This window comes from Mugil cephalus, chromosome 16, assembly GCF_022458985.1.
Source record: "Mugil cephalus isolate CIBA_MC_2020 chromosome 16, CIBA_Mcephalus_1.1, whole genome shotgun sequence".
NCBI lineage: Eukaryota > Metazoa > Chordata > Actinopteri > Mugiliformes > Mugilidae > Mugil > Mugil cephalus.
The window spans coordinates 23,116,125-23,134,797 of NC_061785.1; the positions used below are offsets into that span (position 1 = coordinate 23,116,125).

General features: G+C 40.2%; 1 protein-coding gene across 2 annotated transcripts in view; it reads right to left on the reverse strand.

Annotated features, from left to right (window-relative positions):
* rbfox3a (RNA binding fox-1 homolog 3a) overlaps window positions 1-12,560 on the reverse strand; it is a 440,273-nt gene extending 427,713 nt beyond the window's left edge. For both annotated transcript variants that reach the window (XM_047608701.1, XM_047608700.1), the window contains exon 1: window positions 12,366-12,560. The gene's annotated coding sequence lies outside the window, so the exon portion shown is untranslated. The remainder of the gene's footprint in view (window positions 1-12,365) is intronic.
* Between the last annotated feature and the right edge of the window lie 6,113 nt (window positions 12,561-18,673).

An 18,673-nucleotide genomic window follows, 5' to 3' on the forward strand; every position in this document is an offset into this window, starting at 1 on the left:
ACTCACTTACACACACACACACACACACACACACACACACACACACCTTCTTCCCCTATGTCCTTCACCTTGTTTTGCCTCCAATCTGCTCAGTCAATTCCAGCATTCTCTTACTTGGATCTAGCGCCACACTCCTTTCTCCTCACATTATGGTGATACTTTGATTTAACTTAATGTTCTTTGCTCAATTAACACTACAGTCAGTCTTTCTCTGGTCATGTGATCGGTACCTTTACATTTTCTGTTGTGAAAGAGACCGGACCTGCTCTGAACCACATGTTTTTTCACAACAAAATACATTCAGCAACACATTTCACCGACAATTAAGCTACTTAAAATGATCTTAAACACTTAAGCTTTGCATCAATTAAAGATTCCCAATGTTCATGATTGTTTGGCCTCTGAGGACCCATTATTGTAATCCAGCATATTTGGGACTGTTGGTCAGACATAATAAGACATAACCCGTAAAAGGATATACGTAAAGGAAATGGGTAACAAAATACTGGAGTAGAATAAAATGTATGTGACTACATGTTGGTAGTAAATTGAAAGCATCCACTGCCCATTGGTCTTTAATTGCACAGTTGTGGTTCTAATAACAACCCTACAGCTGAGAGAATACAAAGCCAAGGGTTGAGTTTTTTTTTTCCATGTTCATTATAGCATGATTACTGATTAGCATTTAGATACAGTATAGGACTTTTCCCTTTGGGCTCCCTTAGGTGCAGTACTGGCAGATTGAGAGGCGGCAAGCTAATGCGTTCTGATTGGACAACAGGGGTCTGCAGCTCCTACACACAACAGCAATTCAGTGGAGTGACACCCCAAACCTCCAGCCAGACCGAAGGCAGCGGGAGCCAGCTATCTGACAGAGTGCAGAGGAGGTGGGAAAAAATAATCCAAACCCCTATACATGTAGAATAGCTTCAGAGACTGACATGCACTCTAAATCCTCAGCAGAAAGACACCATTTGTGTGTCCCTCCTACACTGCTGTGGCTCAATACCACCGCATCACTATCACAAGACAGAATGTTAAAGAATCTGTTTTGTATATAGAAATGGAGATTAAATTCTTTTTTGGTAAATGTGAATTTATTAATTTAAAAAAATATATATATTTGGTTGTTTGGTATGTACCAGTGAATCGCAGATCATTTGTCTCCTTGTGCTATTTTAACTTATGTCTTTCAGTCTAACAGACAACAAACAAAAACACTACTCAGTGAGTTTCATTAAAAGAAAAGTTGTTTGATGTGGTTTAATTTTGAATTCCAGCAAAGCCAAGTGTTCAGCCCATATCCACTGTGATCCAGAGTTCTAAGGCAAAAATATACTTTTATTTCACGTTATTACTACACTTTTTGTCCTGCTTCTGGAATTACATGTAAGTTTTTATTTTTACTGTCTGTGTTCAACCCATGATCTCATTTACACATGTTGGGGTAACGATAAAATATTACATATTCATATGACAGCAAGGATGCATCATTATTCATTATAGCACTGGCACGGGACAAAGTTAACCAATAAAATCTCATCTCTAAGCAGCCATGAGCCTGCATCTTGAGCCATCACACACACACTAAAACCTAAGAGATTGAACTGGAGACAGCTTGAAATGTTAAATTGAACAGACTTTTTATAGAACTGATATAACTTCATTCCATCTCATGCACAGTTCTCTCGCCCTGCCTCACCAACCGTCCTTCGTCTCTCCACCCCCACCATCTCTACTCTCTTTCTCTATACATAAGAGGGGTCAGCTGTCCTTTCCTATAGCTGTCAACTCTTGGGCCCTTTACAGCGATGCGACGACCCCCTGCACTACTTCCTCCACACTCTGTGTCTCTTGCAGGCCTGTCAGATGCACCCAGGGTGATTGGAGGTGAACTGGTGGATGGGTGGAAGGAAAGAAAAGAAGGAAATGGAGTGAGTGAGAGAAGGGGACGGAGATGGAAAAAGAAGAGCAAGAGAGAAACAGTGGATGAGGGCTGATAAGAGATCAGCCTACATGATCAAAGTGTACAGGGTTAAATAAAAACCTAAAATATTAGACAGAAAAGAAAGGCAAAATACCAGCGTGAGAGCGGGGGGAGGGGGGGGGGGGTGATATAAAGGAAGAAAGAAAGAAAGACAAATAACTTTGTCTCCATTCTCTTTCCAGATTTATTTTTAGCGTCTTGTTCAATGGTTCGGTGACTTTCTCCATCTCTAAGGATTTGAGGTCAGCACTTCATGTCAGAAAGGAAATGTCCTTGTCCCAACCTGTCGCTGCATCACACTACTGACTAGACCAAAGCGTGATTGGCAAGCACAGAGGCCAATCATTTAGGATTACTCAAGCACTGAAGTATCCCACTGACTTGGCCCGAGGAGAGTGAAGACCAGGGATCAACTGTGGCTGTCATGAAGGTACCAGTCAGTTCTTCAACTGTCAGCATCCTCCTGGTGACATAAGCTCAGAGTCACAATGTTTTCTGCTTTGGGCTTATCAGTTGCACATTTGCATTGTAATGGCTGGTTTTGCAACCATACAGGTAATTGTTTCAGTTTCCAGAGGCTTAAAATCCTGTGATATGCACTGCTAATTGCAGATAAAAACTGAAAAAAAAGGATGTGTCGTGCTTTCGAGAACCTCGATAATGACATGCATAAATCAGTTTATTTTTTATTCACTTTTTAAACTAATAGGTCTGTATTTTAACCTTTAATGTTGTTGCATTATTCCAGGAGATGGAGATACTACATTTATTTTTGACTAAATTGCTATGTGTTTTGCACGTTTTGTAGTTTTGCTTTAAACACAAATTTACAAAGCGAACAGAATATGGATCTTGTCAAAATTAGCACAATATGAAAATGTGCGGTCGAGGGCCTTTCATATTAATGTTTCAGTTCTGCTCACATTAAATTATATGCCTTACTCAAAATTTCACAGTATTGAGCATGTTAATCTGCACACTGAGATGAAAGGGGAAAAAGCCTGTTGGAAAAGAAGCTTCTTTGTTTAAGCAATTAGATTTTGCAAGAGAACATAACTGTTGTCTGGATTTTTTTGTCAAGAATAGGATACACAACATTTATCCACCTAAGAACGTCTTGGAAGTCTTTGACCTCATGTTTTGGTTTTCAGTTATTGATTCGTAAATCACGATAATTATTTTTTACATTGTTATCAATCTTTTACTAGATATGAATAGGAAAACTAATCGTATTAAATGACAGATGACAGTCACAGTGGTCATATTTATGAGGAAATGACATGTTGAAATTTGACCATGAACTACCGCCAATGTCAAAGATCAATCCTGGAATGAAAATATTGAATATTGTAAATGAACTCCTAAATTGCGGGTGCTGTCTTTATTGGAGTTTCCTTTCCTGATGTGTCTACTAACAACAATCGTTGTCCTTCAGGGTCCTGGGTATGACTGGTCCTACAAAAGTACTTGTACAAAATTCCCACAACCTTAAAAATGCAAAAGCGCAACTATGTATCAAGCTTAGTGTTTTTAAAATGTTGACATTTTGGAGATACAAGATTTTTACCCTATTTCCATCTCAACTCAAACTCATTCTCTCTCTCAAGTACAAGAGTCAGTCTGCCAGGCTTGCCCTAAGCCCCATGGCTGGCTAGCTCTCTGTTATAGCCCAGATCACACCCACCCCCTCTCCCCATCGCCGCCTGATGCCAACCCCTTTTCACCAGCTAATACCACTTCACCCTTTTTTTACCCTCCTCCTCTTCCAACCCCGGGGACTTGCATTCAATCACGCTATCTTCCCGCAGCAGGCCTGTCAAATACCCCGCCATCGAGCGAGGCAAATCGGCCTGGAGAGGGGAATCGGGGTGGAGGGCGGTGGGGGTGAGCACGGTGAGAAAGAAAGAAACAGCAGAGGATGGGAGGAGGCAGATGGAGTGAATGTGATGGTGGAGAGATGGGGCAGAATGGGAAGGGTTAAAAGTACAATAATAGGAACAGAGGCAAGGGGTTGTCAGCAGGGCAACAAAGTGGGGAATTCAGGGGGAAAAGGGATGTGACTCATAAATTCAGGAGTCGCGGGGTTCGAGAGTGGACAAATGGAGTGGAAGTTGGAACCAAGAATGCAAAGGAAAAGAGAATATGTAACGAATGATGAGAATTCATATATCATTCATCCAAAAAGGATCCGTTCCTCCCCTCCACCTTCATCCCTCCTCCCCTCATTCCCCTTCGCTCTCATCCTGCCTGGTTTGGGGAGGATTTAAGCTGTCTATTGTCAGTCTGTCTCTGAACCACCAAAGCAGTTTCCCTCAGTACGCCGTCTACTCTCTGTGACTGGCTTTGCACAGTGAAGCAGTGGAAAGACTGACAACACAAAATAAATAATTATTGTGTGATTTGCGGTCAGTCTAATCATGGATAGATTGGTTGACAGCTAAGTGTCACCTATGAACAATGTAAGATTATGTTTTCACTGCTGTCAGACCATTAACCAATGCGAGCATGTAGGATTTGTGGTGAACTTGTCTCCATAAAAAAACATTTATTTTACTGATCCAAAAAAAGGACAATAAGTGGGCACACACAGCAATTTATTAACACTTGTTCTGCTGACAATCCTTCACTGGGTAAATTAACAATCTAGTACAATAAAATAAACACCATTAGCTGAACTTGACAGAACAACAAAATCATATTTAGATGTGCTTCGACATTTCACATTTTTATGAATGTCATTGTTTTTTGTTTTTTCTCCATACATCATGGTGTTTCTCCCAGGTGGTAGTAACCATCACATTTTAATGTATAATATCAAAATCATTTATATCATATCAAAACAAAAAAACAAAAAACATCAAATTAAAATTTGAATGGCGTACCAAGAGTCCAATTTTACAGAACAATATGTACAGTGTAGTAAGTATCCAATAATACATTAGAAAATACTTTCCAATACATGTTGTATTTCTGACCCCATTTTGCAGCAATACCAGTTAGTTGGCAAGAATAACTAGATCCAGTGACCGGTTTTTAGATTAACAGTCACAGACAAAAAGCTGCTTTACATCTAGGAGGTTTAACGTCTATTACTTGTCACCATAGACTGTATATAAATATTGACTATGCATCCTCACTCACTTGCATTGGCCAAACTGATGCTAGTTTCCAAGGGATACAGATTGTGCCATCCTGGAGTTTGGAGCCATAGTAACCTGCGTTTATGTTTGATTAATACTGCATTCTGCTGTACCTTCTCCAGTTACAAAAAAATGTTGGATTATACACTGTACTTTTTTTTTTTTCCAACTCTCATGGTCCTATGGGGCACACCACAGAACAGTTGGCATGGCAACTGAAAGTTATCATGATGTCACATGCTGTTTTATCCAGCTTCAAATAACTAAAACGAAACTTATTAGAAAAAAATAGATGCTTGATTATGCATCAGCACTGTACTACCTAAAATGACAGAAACCATCCTTGAACATTTATTTGTTATACAGTAGGTCCTGCCCTAGACACGGATATAGAGACAGCCATGACAGAGAGACATCTTGTTGATGTCAACTATAAATGATGAAGGAGCTGTAGATTGGGTGGCTCTGTGCTTTATCCGTGGCCCATTTCCATACTATTTGGTGATGAGGATAAGAGAGAACATCTTGTGTGACAACTGAATGGCCGGGATGACTGAGAATTTCCACAGATGGCTGTGACTCATTAGGTAGGTAGAGTGGGTTGTCCACAAACCGCAGGGTTGGAGGTTTGATACTGGTGTGTGAATGTGTGCTTGTATGAGCAAATGGGTAGATGTGTCTGTGACTGCAGGTAGAAATTAGGTAGAAAAGCCCTTTATAAAAGGAAGACCATTTACAAGTATCCAAATGGTGTACCAAGTTGGAAATTTTGTCCATGAATGAACTTTAAAAAAAAAAAATGTTTTAAACAGTAGCGATGGCTCTATCCTCCGAAAATCCATTTATTTAATGAAATTCAAACTGCTTGTATGAATCTTCATAATCAGTTCCATCTCCTGCAGATTATGAGAGTGTAATCTTCGAAATTATATACACTTTGCTCGGTTGGGTTGCAATGTGTTGTTGTGTTGACAATGTGTTAGAAGGTTGCAATGAAATATTGAAATTCCGTGTACTACTGCGAGATCAGTATCAGTAGTTGAAAGTGTGTATGTTGTATATTGAAAGGAGTTCCTTTTTCCAGAGGAACAAACATATCAGTGGTAATGGTATACACATTTGTTCTTTCTGGACAAGCAACCATCCCTTTCTCTACAGCTTACGGCTTGCAGCTTTTTCTTGAAAGTGTTTCTTTCCACTTGCTCAGTTTTTTTCTCTACCTTTTAGTCCAAAGGATTGATTTTCAATTTCGCCAAATGCTGCGCCTCCTCCTTTCTATAGTTCTCCTCAGGAGTCTCTGTTTGAGAAGAGCCTTTCAACATCCAAAGTTAAAATATTTAGAGGATACGATGTGACGCAGAATCCAGCAGTTCTGGCCTAGGGCAACAGCTACAAAAAGAGAAACTGCTGGCTAAATGTATAGAGCTGATATGTATGACTGAAACCGTGATGACAACAGTTTGATGGGCGAATGTGCAGGCCAGAGGAAATCAGTAGCTGAATCCTACTGCATGCTACGCTGAAACTCTGAGGCTGAAACTCTTGAGAATGAACTTGCTGATTTGAAAGTAGATGAGTGTTGTAATGTGAGAAAAACACAGTGGTACCCTCGGTACACGAGAGAAGCCACAAATATGGTTGTCAGTGTGAGAGAGAGAGAGTTAGGGACAAGTGAGATGTGTGTGAGTGTGTGATGTCCGCAATATCAGATTTATAGGTGTGTGTCCAGGCTGCAATGTGTGAACATAAATAAGGCTGAGGGAGAAAGCTCTCCATTGAACATAATCAAGTGGATCCTTCAGAGTGCTATTCATCTCTCTCTCACACACACGCACGCACACACACGCACGCACACACACACACACACACACACACACACACACACAAACAAGAGGTCAGCACCTCTAATTTTAACCATTGCTTTACTTGGTATGCAGCTTTTACTGTGTATGCATTGACAGTATACAGCACATACAAAAGCATTTAAAAAGCACAATGGGAGACAGCCTAATGAGGATGCATATGGCTTCGGGCCAAATATCTCTTACTATTTGGTCAGACTCTGTGTCACACTCTTTCACACGCATACACATGCAGTGATTCAGTACAATTTCCTTTTATCTTTCCATCATTTGTTTCTCATAAAGGAGGAAGAAGCCTGAGAAGTCACACAGAATAGACAGAGCTTATAACTGGAGTCCTCAAAAATAAGTTGCTCGTGCATCACGTATCTGGACCCTGGAAATCTTCATGAGACATTGTGTCCTGTTAAATGTTTTAGCCACTTTTAAAAGAATGCACTTTCACTCCTTTTTCTTTCACTCCTGGCTCGGTTTCTGACAAAACTTTTGCTTCTGTCTGCCAAGTGGCATAGAAACCTATTACAACTGCTGATCTAATTACCAGATGTTGATTTTTAAAGGAAATTAATTAGGAATTGAATGGAGTTTTTTTATGCTGATTGAATTAGTTGATTATTAATTGCTCATTTATGTATTTGTACTGATGTACTCTTACCAACTGTATATAGAGAGTTCTATAGTTATTGTGTCTAAGGTGAAGCTGACCTAGAGTAATTAGAAGGATCCATTAATAAGGGGAGAAACCTTTGCTCACTCTCTCACAACCTTTTTCCAGCCTCTGCCACAGCAAGTGTTCATTTGTTGATTTGTTGTGTTTGAAGGGTGTGGAGGCCTTTCTGATATTCTGTCACATTTTTGACTAGACTTTTGTTTAACAAAAAAAATAAAAAATAAAAAATAGGGTTAGATGGCGTCCTATGCCCCTTTATGGGCTGGCCTGAGTTACTCTTTTAACTATTTTGACCTGCCCATCTGGTTCAGTTTATTGTTGGTAATGTGCTACTAGAGTATATCCCGACTGGACATTATTATTTAGTGAGGAAATCCTGAAGTTGTGTTTTGACACATAAAATTGAGTCATTGTAAGATTTTTCAATGCCATATCTTCAGGATTTTCATATTTAACAAAATAGTTTCTACAGTGTTAAATCTTATCTTAACACAACAGCGGCTGTTGACACCTTTTCTAAATCAAGCTGCCTGAAAAGTGGAAAATCTTTCATTTAAAACTTGATCATTTCAAACAAGAGTTCAACCTGTGCTGCAGACATTTTCACTGATAACGAAGCAAAACTTTACATGTGAATGAAAAGGGCTGATTCCTTGAAATACCCAGCCACACATATCACCAGAAAACAGAAGTACAGCAATTAACTGGGCGCCACGTTGAAGTAAAAACTAAATATATCAGCATCGCAGCCTTTTACAACTTTTAGATTCAGTGAAGTGAATAAATGAATGAATGCCACTCATTTAAACAACAGAAATGTCAGACGCTAATTTAAATTAGAAATGATATTTAGATGAGTAACATTGCCAAAGGACATGTGGAGAGACTTAATCAAAAACCAGACATTTCGCTCATGATTTATTACACTGCATGGCCTTGGGCAGTGCTGGAATTATAGTCCAAGTATTATTCTGTAAAATCACTTGCTAAAAACTCATATGTGCATGCATCACAAGTTGAATCATGATAGACAATCTCTGATAGTTACAATTTGAAATAGGAATATAATATTGTAACTGCAAATTCAAGCACATTTATATGCTGTCTACTGGCCCACAATAAACTAGTGTGGTATAAAACACCAGGAGTTTACAGACTTCCTTCTTAAAAGGCATGACAGAAAGCTCAGAACCAAGCTTTACTTGATGCAAATATAAAGGATGTCTTGGACACACCCTGGACACCCCAGTGACCTGCAATTATGTGCAAGGACAAATTATTACCAGGCACGCTCCAACAAAGGGAATAAAATGTGGAGCTTTAAAATAAAGAGAACTATGATATTCTCTACTGACCCCGTGGTATATCACGGTGCAACTCCTCCACAAAAAGTGACTTTCAGTAAATCTCTGTGATATACTCTGGGACATGACTTGTGAAAGGAGATTGTATTTAACACTATGTAACTGCTTGTATTCCCAGCTATTCTGTGTTCGGCAAAACACAGACCAGAAAGATGGCATGATAATATTTTTGTCAAATCTTCTTTACCACATTACCCAGGTCACACATAACAAATAAAATTAAGTAAAAAATACTGTAACTGTTTTAACCTCACTTAAGAATAGAGTATGGTTTTAAAATTTGCACAAGAACCAAATATATTCACATGGATTAAAGTGGAAAAATATCACAAATCCAGTCCAGATGTTTCTTGAACAAGAACCCAACTCCTATTGAAAGCACTGGCAAAGCATGCAGGGGCAGAAATAGAAAGAACAGAGGTGCTGAGGAAAATGTTTGGGAAGAGAGAGCATTTGCTGTAATTTGCAGAACACCTGTTTCCGAACAAGTCGGCTTGCTTGCAACAAAACCTCTCCGATGCGTATTAATGGTCCACGGCTCCGTTTAAAGCCCTTGTTCTCATGCAAATCCTGCTCTCACTTCCTCCTGAAAGCCTTCATTGCGCCGTTGTCTTCACCATCACGCACAACACTGCACAAGCATTTTCTTTGGGACTTGTCACTGTAGTCAACACCAATGTCTTTCACTGTCTCTCATCTTTTTTTCTCCAACCATCCCTCATTCTTGTGTAGAGGAGGGATTAGGCCTCAGGAAAAAAAGACTTATCTGTGCTGTCAGTACAGCACACCCGACAAATCCAGTGCGCGCGCACACACACACACACACACACACACACACACACATTGTCCATAAAATCATGTACCTGTGTTACTATTTTCATGGGGACTTTTCATTGACACAATGCCTTCTGTAGCCTCTTATTCATTAAGTAGTTGGCCCCCACTAATATGGTGAGCACACACACACACACACACACACACACACACACACACACACACACACACACACACCAAATACAAAATATAAAAAAGCTACAACAACAAGCAACAAGCTACACTACTGATACACTCCATCAGGGGCTAGGATAACAACTCTGCTTAAAGGGATTAAGCTGTGTGTGAAATACTGTAACAGTACCACCAAAAAGACGCAGAGGGACCTTTAAAGTAGGCTCCAAATGCCGTTGGTTTTGTATGCATTAGAGGAACTGCTTTCCGAAAGGCAACATATTGAATGGCGTCTGACTGCGACAGTCAGGAAAGTTCCTGAGATAAATTACGGAAGGAGTTGAACAGTAAAGTGTGATGTTCTATAATGAAACTGGATGTTTATGAGAACAAAGAAAGATGCAAATGGAATACGTCGTTTACAATGAATTGTTACTGTAGAAATAAATGGGTGATGATGATGAAACAGTTGGCAGTTAGGCAGTCAAGGTGTGTTCTCCATTTTTAAATTCTGAGCAGGCAGCCATTTCTCCCATTTAGTATCCAGCGCTGTTTTTCCACCCGCAGGTATTGAAATATCAACACACGGAAATCCTTAAAACTATTATTTATGCCCTCACACTAAGGCCACTGAAGAGCTTAATACACTCACCCAGCGCACCAGAACCCATCAAACACTGGCTGGACTTTGCCTTTGTTTTCAAAACTCACAGAACTATTAAGAATATGAAAATATTAATAAGGGTATGTGTCTCCCACCTCTGCCTTCTCACAGCAGTAACAGTGTTTCCTGAAGCAAGCGATGCTCCTTGCTGAGAAGCCTCTTTGATGTAGACACACCCTGCCCAACTGTCACCCACTAAATCCTTATTGTGAGAGTAAATCCGGACAAAAGCCACCGATATCCTCCCCTTGACATTTCCCCCTGGGGTCTGTTGGCCCCCAACTAACATCCCTTGATCCTCCAGGACACACCATCACACATAGATTTGTGGAACCAACACACATAAATGAAGACTCTCACTTAAGACATTTTTGTATTTACCTCCTGCTATGCAGACTAAATAAACACAAAATATTATTTAAAGCTAGGAAAACACTGATCTTGTGATATGACACTATATGAGTGTAATATGCTGTTTCTATGTGATGAAACATAATATTCACAGACATAATATAAACTGTAATGTGTAACTTTCTGAGTTTCTGAGTTGTGGATCGTTTGATATGCCAGCAGCGCAAGATCTGAGCACACACAATCACAAACTTTTGAATTGACGTACAGTAAATGTTTGTTTTTTTGTTTGTTTTTTTTACTGTTTTCCTGTATTAAATATGCCTCATTTTGACAATGCGACGTCCAACACAGGAGAACAGATCAGATAACAGCGCAGACAGCCCACAGAAAGAAACCACAAATCCATAACTATGTGGGAAGAAATGGAAAAAAGAATGAGTGACAGCAGTTACCCATCTTTAAAAAAGTTCATCATAATCCCTCTTTTTAGTTTTTATGTTGAACACATTGCTAGCCTCTTTTCTCTGCTCTCCTCAGCATCTACACTGCAGTTACGCCTCTGGTCCTTCCTTCTAACATTACGTAACATTATGAGTAGTGCAGACACTAAAATGTAACTCAGTGTGGAGAAACATCTACAGGGCTGCCGGCCATACAGCAACGGGAAAATAGGTACCTTCTTTATCATTGTACGAGTGAGAAAATTCTGCAGCAAAGTTTAATGCAAGAGAAATAATGAATTAAAGGAACGGGATAAAAACAGATGGCTAAGGGCAAAAATTAAAACACACTGCAATGAAGAATTTGCTTTTCTGTTTTGTGCATGCATTTTGATCTGCAGCTTATTTGGTGTGAGGAGTCCCTATGCCTTTGAAGAAGAAAAACATACCTCATACATATCAGCTGTCCACAAAGTACGGTTTAAAGTGTGTTTTTCCAGTCAGAATTCAATTCTTTATACAGATTACACTAAAAGAAATATGAGAATTGCTTTTTGGGAAAGCCTAACGCGATCACAAGATGAATGAACCAGAAACACTTAAATATGAAAAAAAAAATCTGTGAGTTTATTATAAGCACTTATGAACCAGCAACCTTTTTTAATAGTCCCTCCAATCACATTTGAATTCTTACACACGTACACTTACACAGGACAACTGGCTCTGAGAACCATGCCCCACAATTTGGAAGTGATCCTGTACATCTATCTATCTATCTATCTATCTATCTATCTATCTATCTATCTATCTATCTATCTAGTCTGCTCAGTGTGCATCTTCCTACTGTACAACACACGAGCAGTTCAGTTAGTTAGGAAACAGCTCCCTCAATAGTGAATGGAGAGTGAATGGAGAAAGCATGTATACTGTACTCACGGTGGTCAGGAGTGTTGCTTTCTCTCAGTCCGCTCAGTCCTGCCTCTGGATGTCTCTCTCTCTCTTTCTTCCTTTCTATCTGCCTTTCTGTCTCTATCTCTCTCTCTCTCTCTCTCTCCTTCTGTCACTATGCGCTGCAATCGCTGCGTTGGACACACATGCCACAGCAAACACACACTCCACTCTGTTATACCGCTCTGACGAACGAAGCGCTCTGAACGAGAGACCGAGATGGAGAGAGAGGGAGGGAGAAAGAGAGATAGAGGAGGAGGGTGCATTAGAGAGGAGAGGGAAGGCAAGCTGTGTGTATGGATGTGGGTTGAGTGGTCAAGCTAGGGAGAGCTGCTCTGAGGTGAGAGCCAGTGAGTGAGTGGAAATACACACACCTTGCACTATGCATCATGATTTAGAGTAAATGCACAATTACATGGCTGCACCGTAAAAGCATGTACACACACAGGGCTGGTTGTGTGCGCTAAAGCTTGCAAAGCATGTCACAAAAGAAACTCAGATTCACGATAGAAAGATGGGGAACAGGACAGAGAGATGAGGCTCTCCTGTCAGTGTGAGTGTGCTTGTGTTCTTCAGCGAGACTTGACCCTGCGCACCATGACAGGTAGTGGACCTCAGAGAAAACGCGCCTTTCTGCCTCAGTCCTCTTCCTCCTCCTTCTTTTCTCCTTCGTTCACCATTCCTTTGAATTACGTTGGGTCATCTTATTCTTTCCTTTTCCAAAAGTTATCTTGTTTCTTTCCATCCTTCAGTGTTTCCACTTTGTATTTGGAATCCAAATATGCACTCACACACTTTGAGAATACCAAAATGTTTGCTGCCAACAGTGAACAGTGAGGTAAAACAAAAATGTTCAAACAATTGTGTGAAATACATCTCCTAATTTATTTCTTTATTTCTAACCCCAACAGTGAGTTACTCATGAAGAGTTTCCTCAAGGCTCTTTTCTGGTGTCATTTTATCAGTTTTACAGTTCTGTGTCTTTTTTCCAGGTCGTACATAGTCTCTGCTTCTCCCAAAAACGTTTAGTTAAAGGGGAAATTAACTATTGTTCTGGTGTTATGCAGCTATATTTGTCCATCTATATATATATATATATATAAAACAGACAATTACGAGATTGCACTGAAAATTAACTGTTTGTGTGTGTTCACTTGTGACATTCACTCTGCTGACATTTCAAGCTACAATTATTTGTTTTTTTCTAGAAAAAAAAAGTTAATGCTCACGACTGACCATCTCAGCTTACCTCACTTTTCTTTGTGCATGTCATGATTCCGTCCCTCTCACTTACAGTATGCATGTAATTCACACATCTGGTGCTGCCACCATCAATATGTTGCTTTCTGATGCATGAAACTACTGAACAAGTCATCACATTTACAAGAAGTCTATCAGTCTCAACATCACGCAACAAACCACTGACGGCCGCTCCTTCACTTCAGGACCAATACACTTGGTCTGCCGATCATCAGCTTACACCTATGTTGCAACGCTTTATCTATCCACAAGGAGGTGCAGTGATGATAGAAGCCAATTACTGCCATCAGGCTGCAAAAACAAAATCCAACAAGTCCCTTTTAATTGATTTTTTAAACACAAAATAAGACAGGTAGGTGAAAAGGTATTGTTGCTACTGTGTAATTGTATTGGCTTCACCGTACATTTAGTGTTCCCCCAACTGAAAATGGTCCATACACTGTATGGACAGTACAGGGACTTCCCAGTCTCCAGTTTTCTCATAATAAACTAATATAGTTTAATGTAACCTCTTCCTTGATTTGTTTTTATGGAGACTGTGCGTCTTTTTTGTGATACTGTCCATGTTGTCCATGTCCATGTCTTGACTGCTGGAGTCAAAGAGGTGCCATGCAGCATAGCTGCGACATGTGGCATCTCAAACTGTTTCCCCCACTGTGCTGGATCAGCTAGGGGCAATTGATCGGTCTCCATTGGTGAAGGGCAAGGTCACTTCTTAGGAAGTACAACTATGCTATTCTCAAAAAAGGATGGCCGTCTGGGCATGTGTGTTGACTACCAACTACTCAACCGCAAGACAAAGTTGGAAAGTTGCTGCCAGCCACTTGGTCAGTGCAATCAGTTCCAGTGACAGTGTACGACTGGCCTGCCCCACGCTGCATTTTGCACCTCTTTTGCATTGTTTGAATTGAACCAGATGACCTTTAGTCTCCATAATGCCCCCAGCAACTTCCACCTTATGAAATAAGGTTCTTCCACAGTAAGTACATCTGGAAAGATTGGACATGGAGCCAGGGCGGTTTCAGCAGGAAAGCCTGAATGCTGCTGTAATAGTCTTTTTCCAGCATACACCTTCTGACTTTTACTTAAGCTTAAACTTCAGACCTGTCTGGGTCACCAAAGGATCATTAGTAGATTTGCTTTCAGGAGGGCTGACAGTGCAATATTTCTATCATGAATTTGTTCATTGTGTACATCAGAATGCTTTGTGCATCCATGGAATACACACACATATCTTTACTGGTAATATTTTCTATATAACAATAACTACAAGTAAATACTTTAAATCCACGCAGGCTGAAGTGAGACAGTTTACATCCCACTCGAGCAGTCTCTCTCCAGGCTGCTGCTGTTCTCTTACACCTCCCCTCTCTGCATATTAGCAGCTGGTGTTAACTTTTTCACAAAGGTATCATACCAGTTAATGGGGTCACTACTGGCCTTTGAGCAGAGTCATCAAAACACCATGAGAGAAACTCCCAGTCTTTGTGCCCCCTTTACAGCACTTGTTGCAGGTTATAGAGTAAGGTGATTTGACAACAGTGTGGTCTATAGTGATGCCGTTGTGACGGGTAGTATGAACATAATATTCAAGCAACTCTGCCTCTTTCTCTATGTTTCTCTGTGTCTCTTTACCTTTCTATCATCCAGCCTCCACAGTAAAGGGTCATGGGATTTTGTGGGTGGCATCTGTAAATAGATAATCATCTCCCTTGGCAAAACAGACATACAAACACACACATGCATCCTCGCACACATCAGGCAGGATTGTGTATGCCCCCACATATACATAAACACACACTCTTCAAACAGGTTTTCTCTCTCCTGGATTAGTAAATAGGAGAATAACAGAGTGATAAGTAGGCAGGGGGTTTGCAGTGTAACTGGCAGCAGCAGCACTACAGACATACACAACTAAATAATGAAGCCCCATTTATTATTACTGCACATGGAACAAGCTGAGAGCTGTTTGAAGTGCTCTGGCTTCCCCTTCATCTCCTCTCTCCCTCTGTCTGTCTCTCTCTTCCTTTAATTCCATCCTTTCCATTCCCTCCATCTCCACCTCTTAGTCATTCTCTGTCTTCTTCGTTGTTTTCTCCCCCTCCTTTTTTGTTTCCCCGTCTCTCGGATGAGCTTTTCCTTGTGAAGAAGAACTGCATATTTTTTAAGTGCACATGCCTGTAAACTGCCTACATGCACGTGTGTCTTAAGATAAGAACTAGGTCAGTGCAGAATCAAAAGTAACAGTCCTCACCAACGGAAGAAGGGAATCAAAATCAGTGCAAACACAGTTCCATACATCATAAATGATATGTTAGTTTACATACTGAGGTTAGATTACACACCACATAAATGGCCTTTTTGTTCCATTCTCCAGTCACGCTTTATTTCAGTGGGTTTTTTGTCTAATCTTTGATAGCTAAAAAGTGAATTTTCCCTAGTTTATTAATTGTCCTGATACCAGTACCAACAATGGAATGCACAGTATATGCACAATGTTGTTATTTTGGGTCCTCCCCTCAACACATAGGACCCAATGGCCCCAACTAACAACATTCTGAATCGCACAGATACTTGATCAGTTTGGGATCTAGTGAATTCGGAGGCTAGGTCAGCCTTGTGCTGTTATTCATGTTTTTTAGTTGTTCCTAAACCATTTTTTGCATGTGTGTGTGTGTGTGTCTCAAGCTGCATCCTGCTGAGGATGGCTACTGACATCGACCAGAGTCATTGCTATGGGGTAGGGGTGCCTAGTCTGGTGTACGTGGTACATGTCCAAGTAACACCCACATTAATGCCAGGTCCAAAAGCTTCCCAGTAGTGAATTGTCACAAGATGATGTATGTGTCTATGTGCGTGTGCATATTATGTATCTCTATTTTGTTACTTTTTAGCACTGATATGTATATTAATAGAATTAGTTTAGCATAAAAATGGACGATGCAACTCCATTCCATTTGGTAAACTGAGGCTAGAATTCTATAGACCCCTTCATAGCCTACGTCACAACGTGTCACAACGTGTCAAAACATTAACTGTCACTGTCAAATGCAAAATTTGTCGTCTTGCTGCATTTTTAGGTGCTAAAACTCTAAATTTGATCACATCCTATGCCAGTCGTAGATGACTTGTTTGAACATGATTAAAAGAAAGAATTAGAGTGAGACAATCATCAACAGTACACACTTCATATCAGGTAAGATGAATATGTAATGCATCATCAGTTTCAGCCTGGATAACGGTACGGGTTAGACTAAATTGTGACTGAAATCATATTAACCATTATGAGGGGAATTCTTGGTACATGTTAATGCTAATGTAACAACAACTCTACATTAGTTGTATGTTTCAGAGGTGTCCAAGCAGAACTTGGTTATAGGCGTCTAACGATTTGTATGCCTTCAGTTTTTCTTTCGTGTAGAGGCTGGGTTTCTCAATCATCCAGTGAGTGAGTGTGAAGGGGGGCGATAAAGTATGTAGTCCATCAGTCAGAATCAGTTTCTTAAAATGACACTCATGGTGCATTCTTGCCAAAATAGTCAGTTGAAATATGCTAACCGACCTTTACAGGCTAGAGTGTTTGAGATGGTAAATGGTCTTGCTTTTATATTCTACCCTATTGGTACTCAAAGCACTTTTACAGTCAGAGACACATCCACCCATTTGCTCACACAAGCACACACACAGTCACACACCAGTGCCAGCTGCACTGGATGTTCAGTGTCTTGATCAGGGACACTTCAGCATATGGTACATTCCGGGGATCGAACTGTTAACCATTTGGTTTGTGGACAACCCGCTCTACCTAATGAGCCACGGCCGCCGAAGGTGTTTTGCCTCTAGCTAAGCCCCACCCCTCAAATATGTCACACTGTTGACAAGGGGTTTATTGCAGCTTGGAGACAAATAAAGAGGTTTGAATTGAATTGAACTGTACGAAAGTGGAGGCACATTATCTCACTGGCGTTTTTGTTTGATTAATACTGTGCTCTGCTCTACCTCCATCAGTTACAAGGAAATGTTGGAACATACACTGCAAGTAAGCACATTGCACATTGGAGTGTTATCTTAGCTAGCTAGTCAATTATATTAATTCACTTAAAATCTCACAAAACAAAAATTTTACTTTACAAAAAAACTGCAAAGATCCTCAGATCCTTGGGGTTGGTTAGCACAGTTTACAACACAGTGTACAACTACTGATTTTGTAGGTTTCAAAACCAGACTGTAAAGAAAGTGGACAAGGTGTCTCCACTTCCTCCTACTGGCCAATTTGACTGTACTGTCCCAGCAGCACTATGTTGTGATTTGGAGCCAGAATCTTTGGAGTACAGTTCAAGAGTGGAGACATGTTATCAGTGATCTGTGAATACTTGTGCGTTTGGCTAATACTGAGCTCCACCTCCACCTGTTACAAAGAAATGTTGGATTAAACACTTCAATTTAAACTATTTATTTATTTTTTCCCAACTGTCACAGTCCTACAGAATTGCTTCACTGAGCAGTTGTCAGTGACAACTTTCAATCATCACAAGGTCACATCTTGTTTCTGTGACGTCAAGTAACTAACTAAAACAAAACATGCTTGAATTAATAAACAATATGTTTAATAATAATCCCTGGATCAATACAACACTGAAGATGTGGCAGAAGACAGTAAAACTCTGCAATATTGAACAGGCTCTAAGAATACTGAGATGGTGTGGATTTGATACGGATTTCTCTCCAAACAATTTAGATGCCAGATTTAAGACTTGGATTAAAATGGGACATAAAGGGACATTTAAGACCTTTGTATAATTACAGCAAGATCATTGCCTGCAGTGTCAGGATTTGTATAGGTATCTCCAGGTCAGGCTTCACTTTAATGAAAACATAGCTGGGATACAGGAGTTAGAAAGGACAGGTGTGGTAGAAATGTTAAAAAAAGCAGGCAATTCATCAGTATGTACTAAGGTTGTATCCAAACTGTTCTATGAGCTACGCCAAGCCAGCTCTCAAAAATTCATTGTATGTAGTGAGTGTGGTCTCTCACT